The sequence below is a fragment of the Cornus florida genome, unplaced genomic scaffold, assembly GCF_030987335.1.
Source record: "Cornus florida cultivar Cherokee Brave unplaced genomic scaffold, ASM3098733v1 CherokeeBrave_3.0.0_Hap2_Chr09, whole genome shotgun sequence".
NCBI classification, from domain to species: domain Eukaryota; kingdom Viridiplantae; phylum Streptophyta; class Magnoliopsida; order Cornales; family Cornaceae; genus Cornus; species Cornus florida.
In genome coordinates, this window is record NW_026775579.1 from 78534306 (window position 1) to 78548147 (window position 13842).

The following is a 13842-nucleotide window of genomic DNA, read 5'->3' on the forward strand; positions in this document are numbered from 1 at the left end:
AGGAACCATCACTGCTGATGAGCACTGAAAAGTGCGTATTTAAACCCCTTATGCTTATGCATTCTAGTACCTTTATCTATCTTACTTTACCGTTTTAGATTGATTTCGTATTATTTCCATTTTCAGGCGCTTATCCCGAAAATAAGCTAACTCAACCAAATAAGAGCTTAATTGAAGCAATTCTGAGATTGAATGAAGGAAGGAGCAAAGTGGAGAAAGAAATAAGCAAATGAAGTCAAAGGTGGAAAACAGCAAAGTTCAATCGATCCAAGTTCAAGGTTCGATCGATCGAACATTGATCGATCTCAGCACTTCAAGATAGATCCAAGCCTTGACCCAAAGCACGTAAGTCCAAAAGTTCGATCGATCCAACATCATTCTTTAATTGATTGAACACCTTTGTCCTTATCCAAATGATTGATCCTATCCACAGCTGTACCACCCATTAACCACTTTTGTCCTTTTCCCATAAATATCTCCCACAAATATCTCGGATTTGTCTTTTTCCAAAAAGATCAGCCAGATGGATCGATCTAGCCTAAGTTCGATCGATCTCACTTACTTTCGATCGATCGAACTTCCTCCAGTGCGAAAAAGTTAAAATTCCATCTCATTAAAAGTTGTCCTTTATCCAATCATTAGGGAATATTGTGTGCACGACCCCAGCTCATTTTGGGTGTGAATTTGACCTACCTATATAAGGATAAGGATTGCTTTTTCAAAAGGGAATGAACATTACTTTCATATCATCTCTTGGAGAGGAAGCTCAGAGGAGGAGGAGGCTAGAGACACCATTGGAGATCTTCATCAACAAGAAGCAAACTTCTTCCATGGAGTTAGCCCTTGAGGGTTGGAACATCATCACCATGAGTGGCTAGACATCCTCTTGGGGCTAGGGGTAGCCCCAAGCATGCTTTCTATATCTTAATCTTGTGTATTATTGAGGGATTAGTGTTGTAATTGATGTTTTGACACTTTGATATATATAGATCTTGTTTATTCAATGATTTATGTGGTTTAATGCTTCCAATTGGTCATTTCATTCTATCCATATGTATATGTATGTTAGAATAGATGTTCATGTGTTTATCTCTAGATTTTGTGTTATTGATGCATGTCTATGTGTATTGATGCTATAGATTTAGAGATTGTCAAAACATTGTGCTTAAAAGAATGCTTTTGTGATTCTCTTGATGGTTCATGCTTACCTTTTGATGGATTGTGCCTCTCCCCTAGTTTATTTTCATGCTAGTAGTGTAGATGTAGTGTAGTTGTAGTGTAGTGTTAAATGAGAGGACAATCTATACTTGTTGTTTGATGATCCAAGCTTGTGAATGCAATTAGCATATGTCTCTATCCTTGTGTTGTATTTGGATTGTGAGCTTAATGAAAGGATTAATAACTTGTTTTGATTTATTATGCCTTTCACATGTTGTTTAGACAATATATGTTTCATAGCTTAGATATATTGTGCCTTTCACATGATGTTTAGACAATACATGTTTAACTAGTCATCCTTGCTTATTAAATCAACCAAATACACACACACCAATATTGCAACCCACTATTTGCCCTCATTAATCACTTGTCAATGATATAGAAATGCATTGCTTGGTGGTGATCTCTAAACCTCAAGATCTCTCTCTCCCTTACATACTCTTCTTAGCATTGCATTTTTACTTAATTTAATTTAGTTGCTCTTTAATCAACCAACCAATCACTTGTTTGATCATTCGACCTACTAACCCTAATAGTGATTCCATAACCAAATTCGACTCCAATCCCTTGGGACGATTCCTACTCGCCCTAGCTATATTTTTAGTAAAGGTAGTAGTGGCTTTATAAATGTAAAACTTGGCCCTCGCCTTAATACACACTCTCAAATGTATGGTGTGGCGACACGCCATCAGTTTTTGGTGCCGTTGCCGGGGATTAGGCAACGTCGTATTTGTGGAATTCATTAGGAATTAGTACTCTTTTGATCGTGTCTTTTCTTTACTTTGATTTCACTTTTCTTTTTGTTTACTTATTGTGTTTGTTTTCATTTGACTAGGTGTATTGTTGGAAAGAAGCCAAGCAAAGGAGCATCCAAGCTAAGGAGCAAAGCAAAGCAAAATAAGGGAAAAAGCTAAAAATTCTAAAAAAATTGCTAAGCTAAGCTAAATTTGGAGTTGAAGTGCTATAGGACCTTTATGAGACTTTCTTGACTCAATCTCCTTAGTTAAATCGTGAGCCCGCATTGAGGCATTTTTCTTGTCATTGCATTATTATTGTTTCAAACATGGGAATTGTGTTTGTGGAGGAAGTTTAATTATATTGTTCTGAAGGCAAAGTATTTGTTCATTTGTTATACTTGTTTATTTGTTATTGTGCATGCATGGTCGTCGTTCATTGAGACCAACTCTTGTCCCTTTTGATTTGCATCTCGAATCCATCATTAGAAATCCTAGGGGAAGGGGAAATTCAAATAGAACCCGCCTATCAATGGTTGACCATAATGATGATCATGTTGAGGACCTTGGTCACATAGACCAACAAGGCATCCTTCATCCAATGCACAATGAGAACATTCAAGTACCATCAGGTATGACTAGGCCATACATTCACCCACCACCACAACAACAAGGCCAAGTTCCATTCGGAATGCCAAGGCCAATGTATGCTCCACAACCTGCCATTGTCAATCGAGGAATTCAAAATCAAGCTGTTCATGTTGCACCTTAAGTTGCTAACCCACCACTTGCTTTGAGAGACTATTATGTGCCAAATGAATATAATGCACCCACATGAATTCAATTGCCACCATTTCGAGCACACCATTATAAAATTAAAGCACAAACCATTCAAATGCTTCCTAACTTTCATGGACTTCCTAGTGAAGAACCTTACAAGTATTTGGATAAGTTTCTTGAAGTATGTTCCATTGTAAAATATACGGACATGCTGGAAGAAGTCTTAAGGCTTAAACTTTTTTCATTCACCCTTAAAGACAAGGCAAAATATTGGTTTAACAATCTTAGGCCTTTTTCAATCACTTCTTGGGCAGAAATGCAACAAGAGTTTTTGAAGAAGTACTATCTGGTTTCTAAGACCAATGACATGAGGACCTTAATTCGAGAATTTACACATGGGGATGGGGAGACATTCCATGAGGCATGGGAACACTTCAATGAATTGCTAAGGAAGTGTCCACACCATGACATGCCCAAATGGCAATTAGTTCTTTTTTTTTAGAGCTTATCGGATAATTATAAGGGCATGGTTGATGCTTCTATGGGTGGCTCTTACATTGATAGGCATGAGGATGACGTATGGCGTCTGTATGAAAGCATAAGTGAAAATTCTTTGCATAGAACACTATCATCCAAGAATGGTAGAAATTCACAAGGTAGGAAGAGTGTTGGCTTACTTCAAGTCGACAATTCTAATGAGATAGCCACCGAAATGAAGTCTTTGTTTCAAAGGTTTGATCAATTTTTGATTAACCAAAACTCGGCGAACCAAGTAACTTCCTTCCCTAACCATGCTCATCGTGCATCAAACGAAACATGTATGACTTATTCTAGTGTTCTTCATTCTACTTCTCATTGTCCTCATGGACAAGTGCAAAGTGAACCTAATGAACAAGTCAATGCGGCTTTTGTGAACCAAGGGAACAATCCTTATGGTACTCATTACAATCCAAATTGAAGAAATCATCCGAACTTCTCATGGAAAAACCAAGGGGAAGGCTCAAACCCTCCCCAAGGCGGTTTTCAAGGGAAGTATATTCCACCTCCAATGCAAAACTAAGGATCCCAAGGTTATAGGCGATACTAATCACAAGGGAATCAATTCTCTAATTCTTATTTTCCCAACCAATCATATTCCCAAGGTAATTCTTGAATCCCGCTTTTGAAGAGAAAGTTTTAAATGCTTTGGGCACTTTAGAGGCTAACACACAATTACTTCATTCTCACTCTCAATCTATTGCAAAGCTAGAAACCCAAGTAGGGCAAATAGCTAGCACTCTTAATGCTAGAGATAAGGGAAAGATGCCTATTAATGCCCCGCCTAAGCAACAATGTGTTGTGGAAACTCAATCCTCGTCGGAGGGGTGTACCATAGAACATGTTAATACGGTGACCACCTTGCAGAGTGGTAGAGTTGTAGATAATCAAGTTGAAATGACCAATGAAGAGAGTGAACCGATGCAACCACAAGTTGTCACCCGTCCCGTTTCACATTTTATTCCTCCTTCATTGCATGTGCATGATCTTATAAATGGAAAGCTGAAAAATGGGATTTGAAAAGCGATCTTGAAAATGATCCATTAAAGAAAGTTTTGAAAAATGATGTTGAGAAAATTTTGTTAAAAAATGAATTAAAACCTAATTTGAAAACTTCTTGTGTTGAAGAAGCTTTAAAAGAAAATTCTCAAAATGTTTTTGAGCTAAGAGCTCCATTTCCAGACGCGTTGAAATGGTCCATTTCCAAAGAAAAGCAAAAAGTCAAGACCAATAAGATTTTGGAAATGTTTAGGCAAGTAAAAGTTAATCTCCCACTTTTGGATGCAATCAAGCAAATTCTGGCTTATGCCAAGTTTTTAAAAGATCTTTGCATCCAAAAGCGAAAGAACAAAAGCCAAGCACCAAAAAAAGTAGTTTTGACCGAGCAAGTAAGCTCAATTTTGCAACATAACAGTCTTCCAAAGTTTAAGGACCCCGGTTCACCCACTACATCATGCATCATTGGTGAACATATCATTAATCGGGTGCTTCTTAACTTAGGAGCAAGTGTTAACCTTCTTCCTTACTCGGTTTATGTCAAACTAGGCTTAGGTGAATTGAAACCGACGTCAGTAGTTTTGCAACTTGCCGACCGATCCATTAAAAAGCCTAGAGGTGTCATTGAAGATGTTTTGATTAAGATTGATAAATTCTTCTTTCCCGTTGATTTCGTTGTCATAGACATGGAACCGGTTTCCAATCCTAAGAGCCAAATACCCGTTATCCTTGGCCATCCTTTCTTGGCAACCGCAAATGCTAACATCTATTGTAGGACGGGGATAATGAAGATCTCTTTTGGCCACATGAAGGTGAAATTGAACATATTCAATCCAACACCCAATTCATTTGACAAGTATGAAGGAGAGGTCAATGTTGTGGAAAAATGTCATGAATTCAATAGTGAAGGAAATGAGTTTTTATGTGACTTAAAGGTTTCTAAAGCTTCATCTTCAACCTTGCATTCTAAAAGTCTTGTTTCAAACTCTTGTTTTGAAAGGGCGTGAAAGCCTAAAGGTTGTAATTGTATAGACAAAGGATCAAAAACTTCTTTTAAGTTTGATCCAACAAGTTCTTCCAAGAACAATTTGTTGGGTGGGGCTCAAGATATTCATCACCCCAACAAGGAGGGGATGCATTATAAGATCTTTGATCCGGGCTAAAAGAGCCCAATGTCTTGCTAGAGACATTAAAAACTAGCAAAAGCATTCGTAGGGTGTCAAAACCCTATTCCTCCCTCATTTCTATCTTTCATTTCATATCTTGCGAAGTCTAGATACTTGTTTTTGGTTCATATACATTTCAAGGAACTTTGGTGAGGATTGCATAAGCTTTTATGTCATTTTTGAGCATTCTGCATAAGTTCGATCGATCTCATACCTGAGTTCGATCGATCGAACTTCCATCTGAATCCAACACTTAGAAAATTTTCAAGCCTGCATCCAAATAGGCTCTCTGTCCCATCGATCCAAGAAAAATCTGCGATCTTAGTTCTCAGTTGGATCGATCATAGGACCTTCGATCGAGCCAACTATCCTGTTTGATCGATCTTGAGTGTTGACACTTAGAATATTTTTGAGCCTGCAGAACCTGTATCCAAATCACCTCTCTGTCCCATCGTTCGAACTAATTCTCAGATCGATCAAGAGACATTCGATCGATCCAACTTCCAAGTTCGATCAATCTCATGCCTCAACACTTAGAAAAATTTTGAGCCTGCATCCACCTGCATATTTTCAGCTCACTGTCTGATTGTTCGAAACATTCCAAGATCGATCTGAAAGTTCTTCGATTGATTCAAGTTCCTAGTTCAATCGATCTCATATTCTAACACTTAGCCAAATTTTTGAACCAAAAAACCTGCATATTTTTGCTCTCTGTATGATCAATCGAACTCTTACTTTCGATCGATCACAAATCTTCATTTCATTATTTTAATTTTAGTTTGACTTTTCAAATTTCAAATTTCAAAAATCCAAAAATATTTTTATTATTTTATTTTTCAAAAATACCAAAAATATTTTCTATTTTCCAATTTTAATTTTAATTTTTAATTTTCCAATTCATTGAACATGAAAGAACAAAAAAAAAAAAAAAACCTTTGTGAGAGAAAGTTCGATCGATCTCAGCTGAGTTCGATCAATCGAACTAATCGGGGAATGTTTTTAAAAATTGAGGGTTCTTATGATCGATCATTTAGATCGATCCAACTCAACTCAACCTCAAAACCCCCCTTTTTCTCTCTCGTCGCCGCCGCTGCACCTACTCATATCTTCCATCTCTGGCGAGATCTCCGGCGAGAACCATGCTTCTCTCTTTCTCTCTCTCATCTCGGTTTCATCCCTCCCTCTTTGTATCCACATCTCCCTTCGATTTGGGTAAGATCTGAGACCTCACTAGTCGATTTCAAGCTTCAATCTCATGCATACATGGTTTATATGTTTGATTCATGCTTTATATATGATTGAACCTCCATTGTTGATGCTTGAAATATGTATATATATATATGTATATCGTTGTATATATTTTTGATATTTTTGTTTGATTTAGGAATATGGGCCATGCTTGGGTGATGGGAGTTGTTGATTTGATGTGTTGTAGGGCCCACGAACACGTTCGTGTGGGCCCCATTCTTCAAAAGTCACAGATCTGTGGCCTTTCAGTTTTCATCGTTGCACAGTTCGATCGATCAAACTTGTATCTCAGATTGATCTTGAGAGATTAATCAAACTCTTGTCTCAGATCGATCAAAGTTATGAGATCGATCTCACTTACTTTCGATCGATCCAACTTTTGTGATCGATCTCACTTTTTTTCATGATCGATCGAACTTCACAGATCTCACACACACACTTCATTCATCATATCTCATTTTCATGCTATCTTATTTATGCCCAATGCCTGTGATATTCCACATTGGATGCATGTCATACTTATATTGCTTAGCATGATTAATATCCAGTCACCTGCATAGAATCATGTCATATCTGTTTTGTCTATCTTATTTGACATGCATGATTCTATATTATGTTTAACAATTCTTTATTCTGGCACTAACTTCCATTGCAAGTTTTTCTTTGCAGATCATGGTTAAGCACAAGACTGCTGCCAACAGGCAACACGGGCCACAGAGACCTCATAGACAGCAGAGGCATGTTAAGCCTAGGATAGAGGAGCCAGCCGAGCCCTCTCATACTCAGGAGCCAGTACAGCCTACACCACCTTAGTCACTTACTCTTGAGGCTGAGGATGATCATATCCTATCTCCTTCCTAGGCTCATCCTGCTGTTACACCTTCGCCATCTCCACCGTATGCTAGCGCTGAGCGTACACCAGTACCACTTCTATCACACCAGCCAGCTCACCAGGCGAGTGATAGGCCCACGCCTCGATATAAGAGTATGCCAGTCGACCATGAGTCTATCTTTGACACAGATTTTTTCTCCCAATTAGTGCTGACCCGATCAACTTACTGTGATATTATTCAGAGGGGCCTGGCCACTATTTTTGCCCCTGTCACAAAGCCAATTTACCCGCAGCTGGTACGGTTGTTCTACCAGAACCTCCAACCATCCCCGCGTACCACAGCCGAGCTAGTCACTTCTGTAGATGGCCATATGATCACCATCACTGTGGACACACTTTCCAGATCATGCCACTACCCACACCGCTGTCCTCTAGAGCTTCAGGAGACCTATCCGAGGCTACACAAGCCTTCTTATGCTGCCATGGCAGTTTACTTAACAGGTCACCATGCTGCTGGCGAGATTTTCGCCACCCGCACATATCTTCCAGACGACCTTTGGTTCATCGATTCTGTGCTTTTCTAGAACATATACATGGCCGGACACAAGATCCAGAGGAGGAGCGATTATCTGATAGCCCTCTATGCCTTTTACACCAGGCATTGGGTGTCCATTCCTGCGCTCATCTGGAGCGTGATGAGGAAGCTCTATGACGAGTACATCAGCAAAGAGACGCCCGAACGGGCTAAGTCTATTCCATTCGGCCACCTCATCACCCAGATTCTCATTGACCAGCGTTATCCCATCCACCCGCAGGAGGACACTGAGACCGGTACCTGTCACTTCCTCAAGAAGGACTGGGATAAGAGCTACCGCTCTATTATTACTAGACTCCAGGACCACGCAGCACTGGTTGCAAAGGAGTCAGAGCTGGAGTAGGCACAGGCACCAGTAGAGGCAAAGGCAGAAGCAGTAGATCCCGCAGCAGACGACGCAGAGCAGCAGACGACGCAGAACAGCACTCTCCAGCTGGGTCACCCATTCACGAGCAGGATCACACTCAGGACCTCTCTTCTGATTCATCTTTGCCTGAGACTCCTGATATGACCCCCGATTTTAGAGTACGGCAGCAAACGCTTGAGGATGTTGTTGCTGCTATCCGAGCTGATCTTATTGCCCATAGAGCTAATCTTATTGCCCATGGAGCTGATTTTGCCACCTTCCGCACGGATGTCGCGACCATGTTTCGAGATTTATCCAGAGACATCCGCGGCGCCAGACCTGCCCGTCCTACCTCATCTTCATGAGCTCCCAGTCCTTTCTATCTCATTATCTCTCTCCCATAGATACTTTATTTTTATCACTGTACAGTGCTATTATTTTTAGAGCCGGTCTATCAGCTCTAATATTTTTATTGTACCTGCACTTTTTTTATTTTATATATCTATTTTTGCTATGGATGTCATATGATTATATTCTCATATCTGTATGTTTGACTCCATCAGGTGCATCACAGTGACTTCAGTGAGAGAGTGCTACCCAATTTTCAGGACCACCCTTATACCTCTCTCATTTCTTTATCTGTTTATCCCATTTACACTTGCATGACCACTATGCACTGATTATCCCATTTTGTTATCTGATGAGTTTATCCAAGTGCCAATTTTCAGGACCACAGTTAATCCCAAGTTTGGGGGGGCCATGCCACCCACTTCGGATATATCAGTCCTGATCATTCTTGCTTAGTTGCACTAGAATACTCTTTCCTTTGTTCTCTTTGCACATTGAGGACATTGTGCAATTTAAGTTTGGGGGGAATGGTGCCTTGCAGTGTTAGTTTTAAATTGCATGACTCGTGTATTTGAGGGATATTTATATGATTGGTCCATATCTAGCTATGATTTTGATCTTCTGAGGACTATATTACTTAAAATTTAAAAATTGCTTGACTTGAGAGTCCAATACTCCTTGTATGCCTTATGAATGCCATTTAGGAGTAAATTTTTCAAAAGATTGATATCTTGCTTGCACTTGTGGTCCACATCATCCTGATTTTGTGATTGTTTTGAGATTCACTATAGTCTTCTATACTAGCACAGGCTCACACTAGTATTCATTTGTGGGGTACATGCTTTGTTGATTATTGAATTAGTTATATCCCAATTGAGCTAGTAGTGCATTAAAAGTTTTTATTCTTGATAAAGGTGGATAACAACCCCTTTTCACTAAGTAGCCGGGATTCTAGCCTCATTAAGCACTGATCTTCTCGCGTCGAAAGGTGGAGGGCCCAAACTCTAGGTTAATAATTGAACTTGTTTATTAAAAATAAAAAAAATAAAAAAAATAAAAAAAAAGAGCAATAAAAAGTGAGGACTTCTCCCAAATGGTGAGAAGTGGGAAATGATTAGATGGTTGTTGTCTTGATTTGTAGCCTAGTTGATTTGAGCTTGTAAGTCCGTAGGGGTGTCTTAACGCCTAATGCCCTAAAGCCGTCTGGTTTGGGAGTCATTGACCTAACGCTCGACCTCATGAATCGCTAGAAAGCTTAATAGATCAACACATTACACTATACTTCCATCTTTGATCCTATAAAAAAAATAAATAAATAAATATCCGAGTGAAAAGAATAAGCACACCTAGATGAATAAAGCTTTAATAAATGGTCCACTTTTTGTCTTGATGATCGGTACTAGATTTGTGTGCTAGTTTGAGGGTAAGGATGTGATTTATTCTTAAGTTGGCTAAGATTGCAACACATTGATGCCGGTCCACTCAAAAGAATTCTAGAGTCGTTTTGATTTGCATGATCACTTTCTTGATGTGTGAATGACCATACTTGCTTGCTTGATATTGAAATTTTGAGAGATTGCTTAGAAAGGGTTGAAAAATTGCATACTTGAGGTAGTTTTCTCCCAATGCTTGTTTGCAATATTGGTACCTCTTTTGACAAAAATGAGCTTAATGTTTGTGGGTACCATTTCTGGAAACCCTCACAAGACTTCACTCGTCCACTAGGGGTAACCTAGGGGTTTAAAAGGCTTGTTGCATGTGCTAAGTGCAATCGTGTTCCCAACAAAAGTGGCATTATCCATTTATTATTTTCTAGTTCATAGCTGTATAGTTGTTCATCTCATTTCTTTACTTTTTAGTTCATTGCTAGGGACTAACAATATTTAAGTTTGGGGGTGTGATGAGTACTAAAAAGTGCATATTTAAACCCCTTAAGCTTAGGCATTCTAGTACCTTTATCTATCTTACTTTACCGTTTTAGATTGATTTCGTATTATTTCCATTTTCAGGCGCTTATCCCGAAAATAAGCTAACTCAGCCAAATAAGAGCTTAATTGAAGCAATTCTGAGATTGAATGAAGGAAGGAGCAAAGTAGAGAAAGAAAGAAGCAAATGAAGTCAAAGGTGGAAAGTAGCAAAGTTCGATCGATCCAAGTTCAAGGTTTGATCGATCGAACATTGATCAATCTCAGCACTTCAAGATAGATCCAAGCTTTGATCCAAAGCACTTAAGTCCAAAAGTTTGATCGATCCAACATCATTCTTCGATTGATTGAACACCTTTGTCCTTATCCAAATGATTGATCATATCCACAGCTATACTACCCACCAACCACTTTTGTCCTTTTCCCATAAATATCTCCCACAAATATCTCGGATTTGTCTTTTTCCAAAAAGCTCAGCCAGATGGATCAATCCAGCCAAAGTTCGATCGATCTCACTTACTTTCAATCGATCGAACTTCCTCCAGTGCAAAAAAGGTAAAATTTCATCTCATTGAAAGTTATCCTTTATCCAATCATTAGGGAATACTGTGTGCACGATCCCAGCTCATTTTGGGTGTCATTTTGACCTACCTATATAAGGATAAGGATTACTTTTTCAAAAGGGAATGAACATTACTTTCAAATCATCTCTTGGAGAGGAAACTTAGAGGAGAAGGAGGCTAGAGACACCATTGGAGATCTTCATCAACAAGGAGCAAACCTCTTCCATGGAGTTAGCCCTTGAGGGTTGGAACATCATCACCATGAGTGGCTAGACATCCTCTTGGGCCTAGAGTTAGCCCCAAGCATGCTTTCTATATCTTAATCTTGTGTATTATTGAGGGATTAGTGTTGTAATTGATGTTTTGACACTTTGAAATATATAGATCTTGTTTATTCAATGATTTATGTGGTTTAATGCTTCTAATTGGTCATTTCTTTCAATCCATATGTCTATGTATGCTAGAATAGATGTTCATGTGTTTATCTCTAGATTTTGTGTTATTGATGCATGTCTATGTGTATTGATGCTATAGATTTAGAGATTGTCAAAACATTGTGCTTAAAAGAATGCTTTTGTGATTCTCTTGATGGTTCATGCTTACCTCTTGATGGATTGTGCCTCTCCCCTAGTTTATTTTCATGCTAGTAGTGTAGTTGTAGTGTAGTGTTAAATAGGAGGACAATCTATGCTTGTTATTTGATGATCCAAGCTTGTGAATGCAATTAGCATATGTCTCTATCCTTGTGTTGTATTTGGATTGTGAGCTTAATGAAAGGATTAATAACTTGTTTTGATTTATTGTGCCTTTCACATGTTGTTTAGACAATATATACTTCATAGCTTAGATATATTGTGCCTTTCACATGATATTTAGACAATACATGATTAACTAGTCATCCTTGCTTATTGAATCAACTAAATACACACACACCAATATTGCAACCCACTATTTGCCCTCATTAATCACTTGTCAATGATATAGAAATGCATTGCTTGGTGGTGATCTCTAAACCTCAAGATCTCTCTCTCCCTTACTTACTCTCTTTAGCATTGCATTTTTACCTAATTTAATTTAGTTGCTCTTTAATCAACCAACCAATCACTTGTTTGATCATTCAACCTACTAACCCTAATAGCGATTCCACAACCAAATTCGACTCCAATCCCTTGGGACGATCCCTACTCGCCCTAGCTATATTTTTAGTAAAGGTAGTAGTGGCTTTATAATTGTAAAACTTGGACCTCGCCTTAATGCACACTCTCAAACGTATGGTGCGGCGACACGCCATCAACTGCAACGACAATCTCCCAATGAAAAACTCTATGAAAAACAACGACACCTTATCACGTGTTCCACCTCTACCCTTTGAAGTTGACACTGCCTCAATCGCTGTGCGCGCAAGACCTGTGACCTCAATCACAATGACTCACTAACTCTTCAAAGAAAAGATGCCTACATGGCAACACCTACCGATCTGGTCTTAAAGACTAAGCTGTCCACCACTACCTTGATTGATGCACAATCGCATCACATATCCATCAGCACACAACAACACTCACAATTTTCAACCTACATTCGGATCATACCTCAAACTATTACGCTCATCAATACCAAACATCACGTCATAACACCTCAACTACTATTCTTCCCAAACAACAATCCAAACCTATCGTCCCACTGGACCATCAAACCACAACTAAATAACTTTTCCTCTAAACATCTTTAAATCAAAATCATCGCAACAAAAGAACAAACATTACCCTCGATACTCCCCATAATGATCACTGTATATCACTTAGAAAAAAATCTCTATACGGCAATGTCATGCCGACAAATCCTCAAATAAAATGTGCATACGATCCGGAATACTCAACACTCATTTGTCTCCTTAGAATCATCAATGACACAATCATTCACAAACGCTTAACCAACTACTTAATCCACTCCTTCTAAGGTGATCGATGTGCCTAAGCAAGAAAACTTCGTGTCCTAAGTTCAACATCATTGCCATTACCATCATTATCACCATTACTCATTGACCAAACACTTACCAAAGGAAAACACCAATAAAATGCTAGAAATAATTGTAATCACATACCTTTGACTACAGGAGGTCTATCTGGTGACTCAATAGGAGAAACAACAAAATTGTCTCTACGACCCTGAGTCTCCCATTCCCGTAGCTCTTCAAGCTGAACACTAATCTGTGATACTGAAGGTCGAGTCGGTCCTTGCCCTGAACCTATCCCGTCAACTGGAATTTCACCTCTTTTGGGACAATCCTTTTTCCTATGGTCAAGCTAACCACATGTAAAACAAACTCCAGAACTAGGCCGATCCCAAGGGCATTCTGCTCTCAAATGACCTGTCTGCTTGCACCTATAGCAAGTCTTCTCGACCTTAGGGGATGTCTCCAATGGTGACGTAAAAACCACGGGAGAGCGAGAAGAATCACTCTTCAACACCTTCCGTACATAACTCTCAAATAACATTTCCACTTCTTTAACCTGATTCCGCAAGTCTTTATCTCCTGATCCGTCCTTAACCCCTG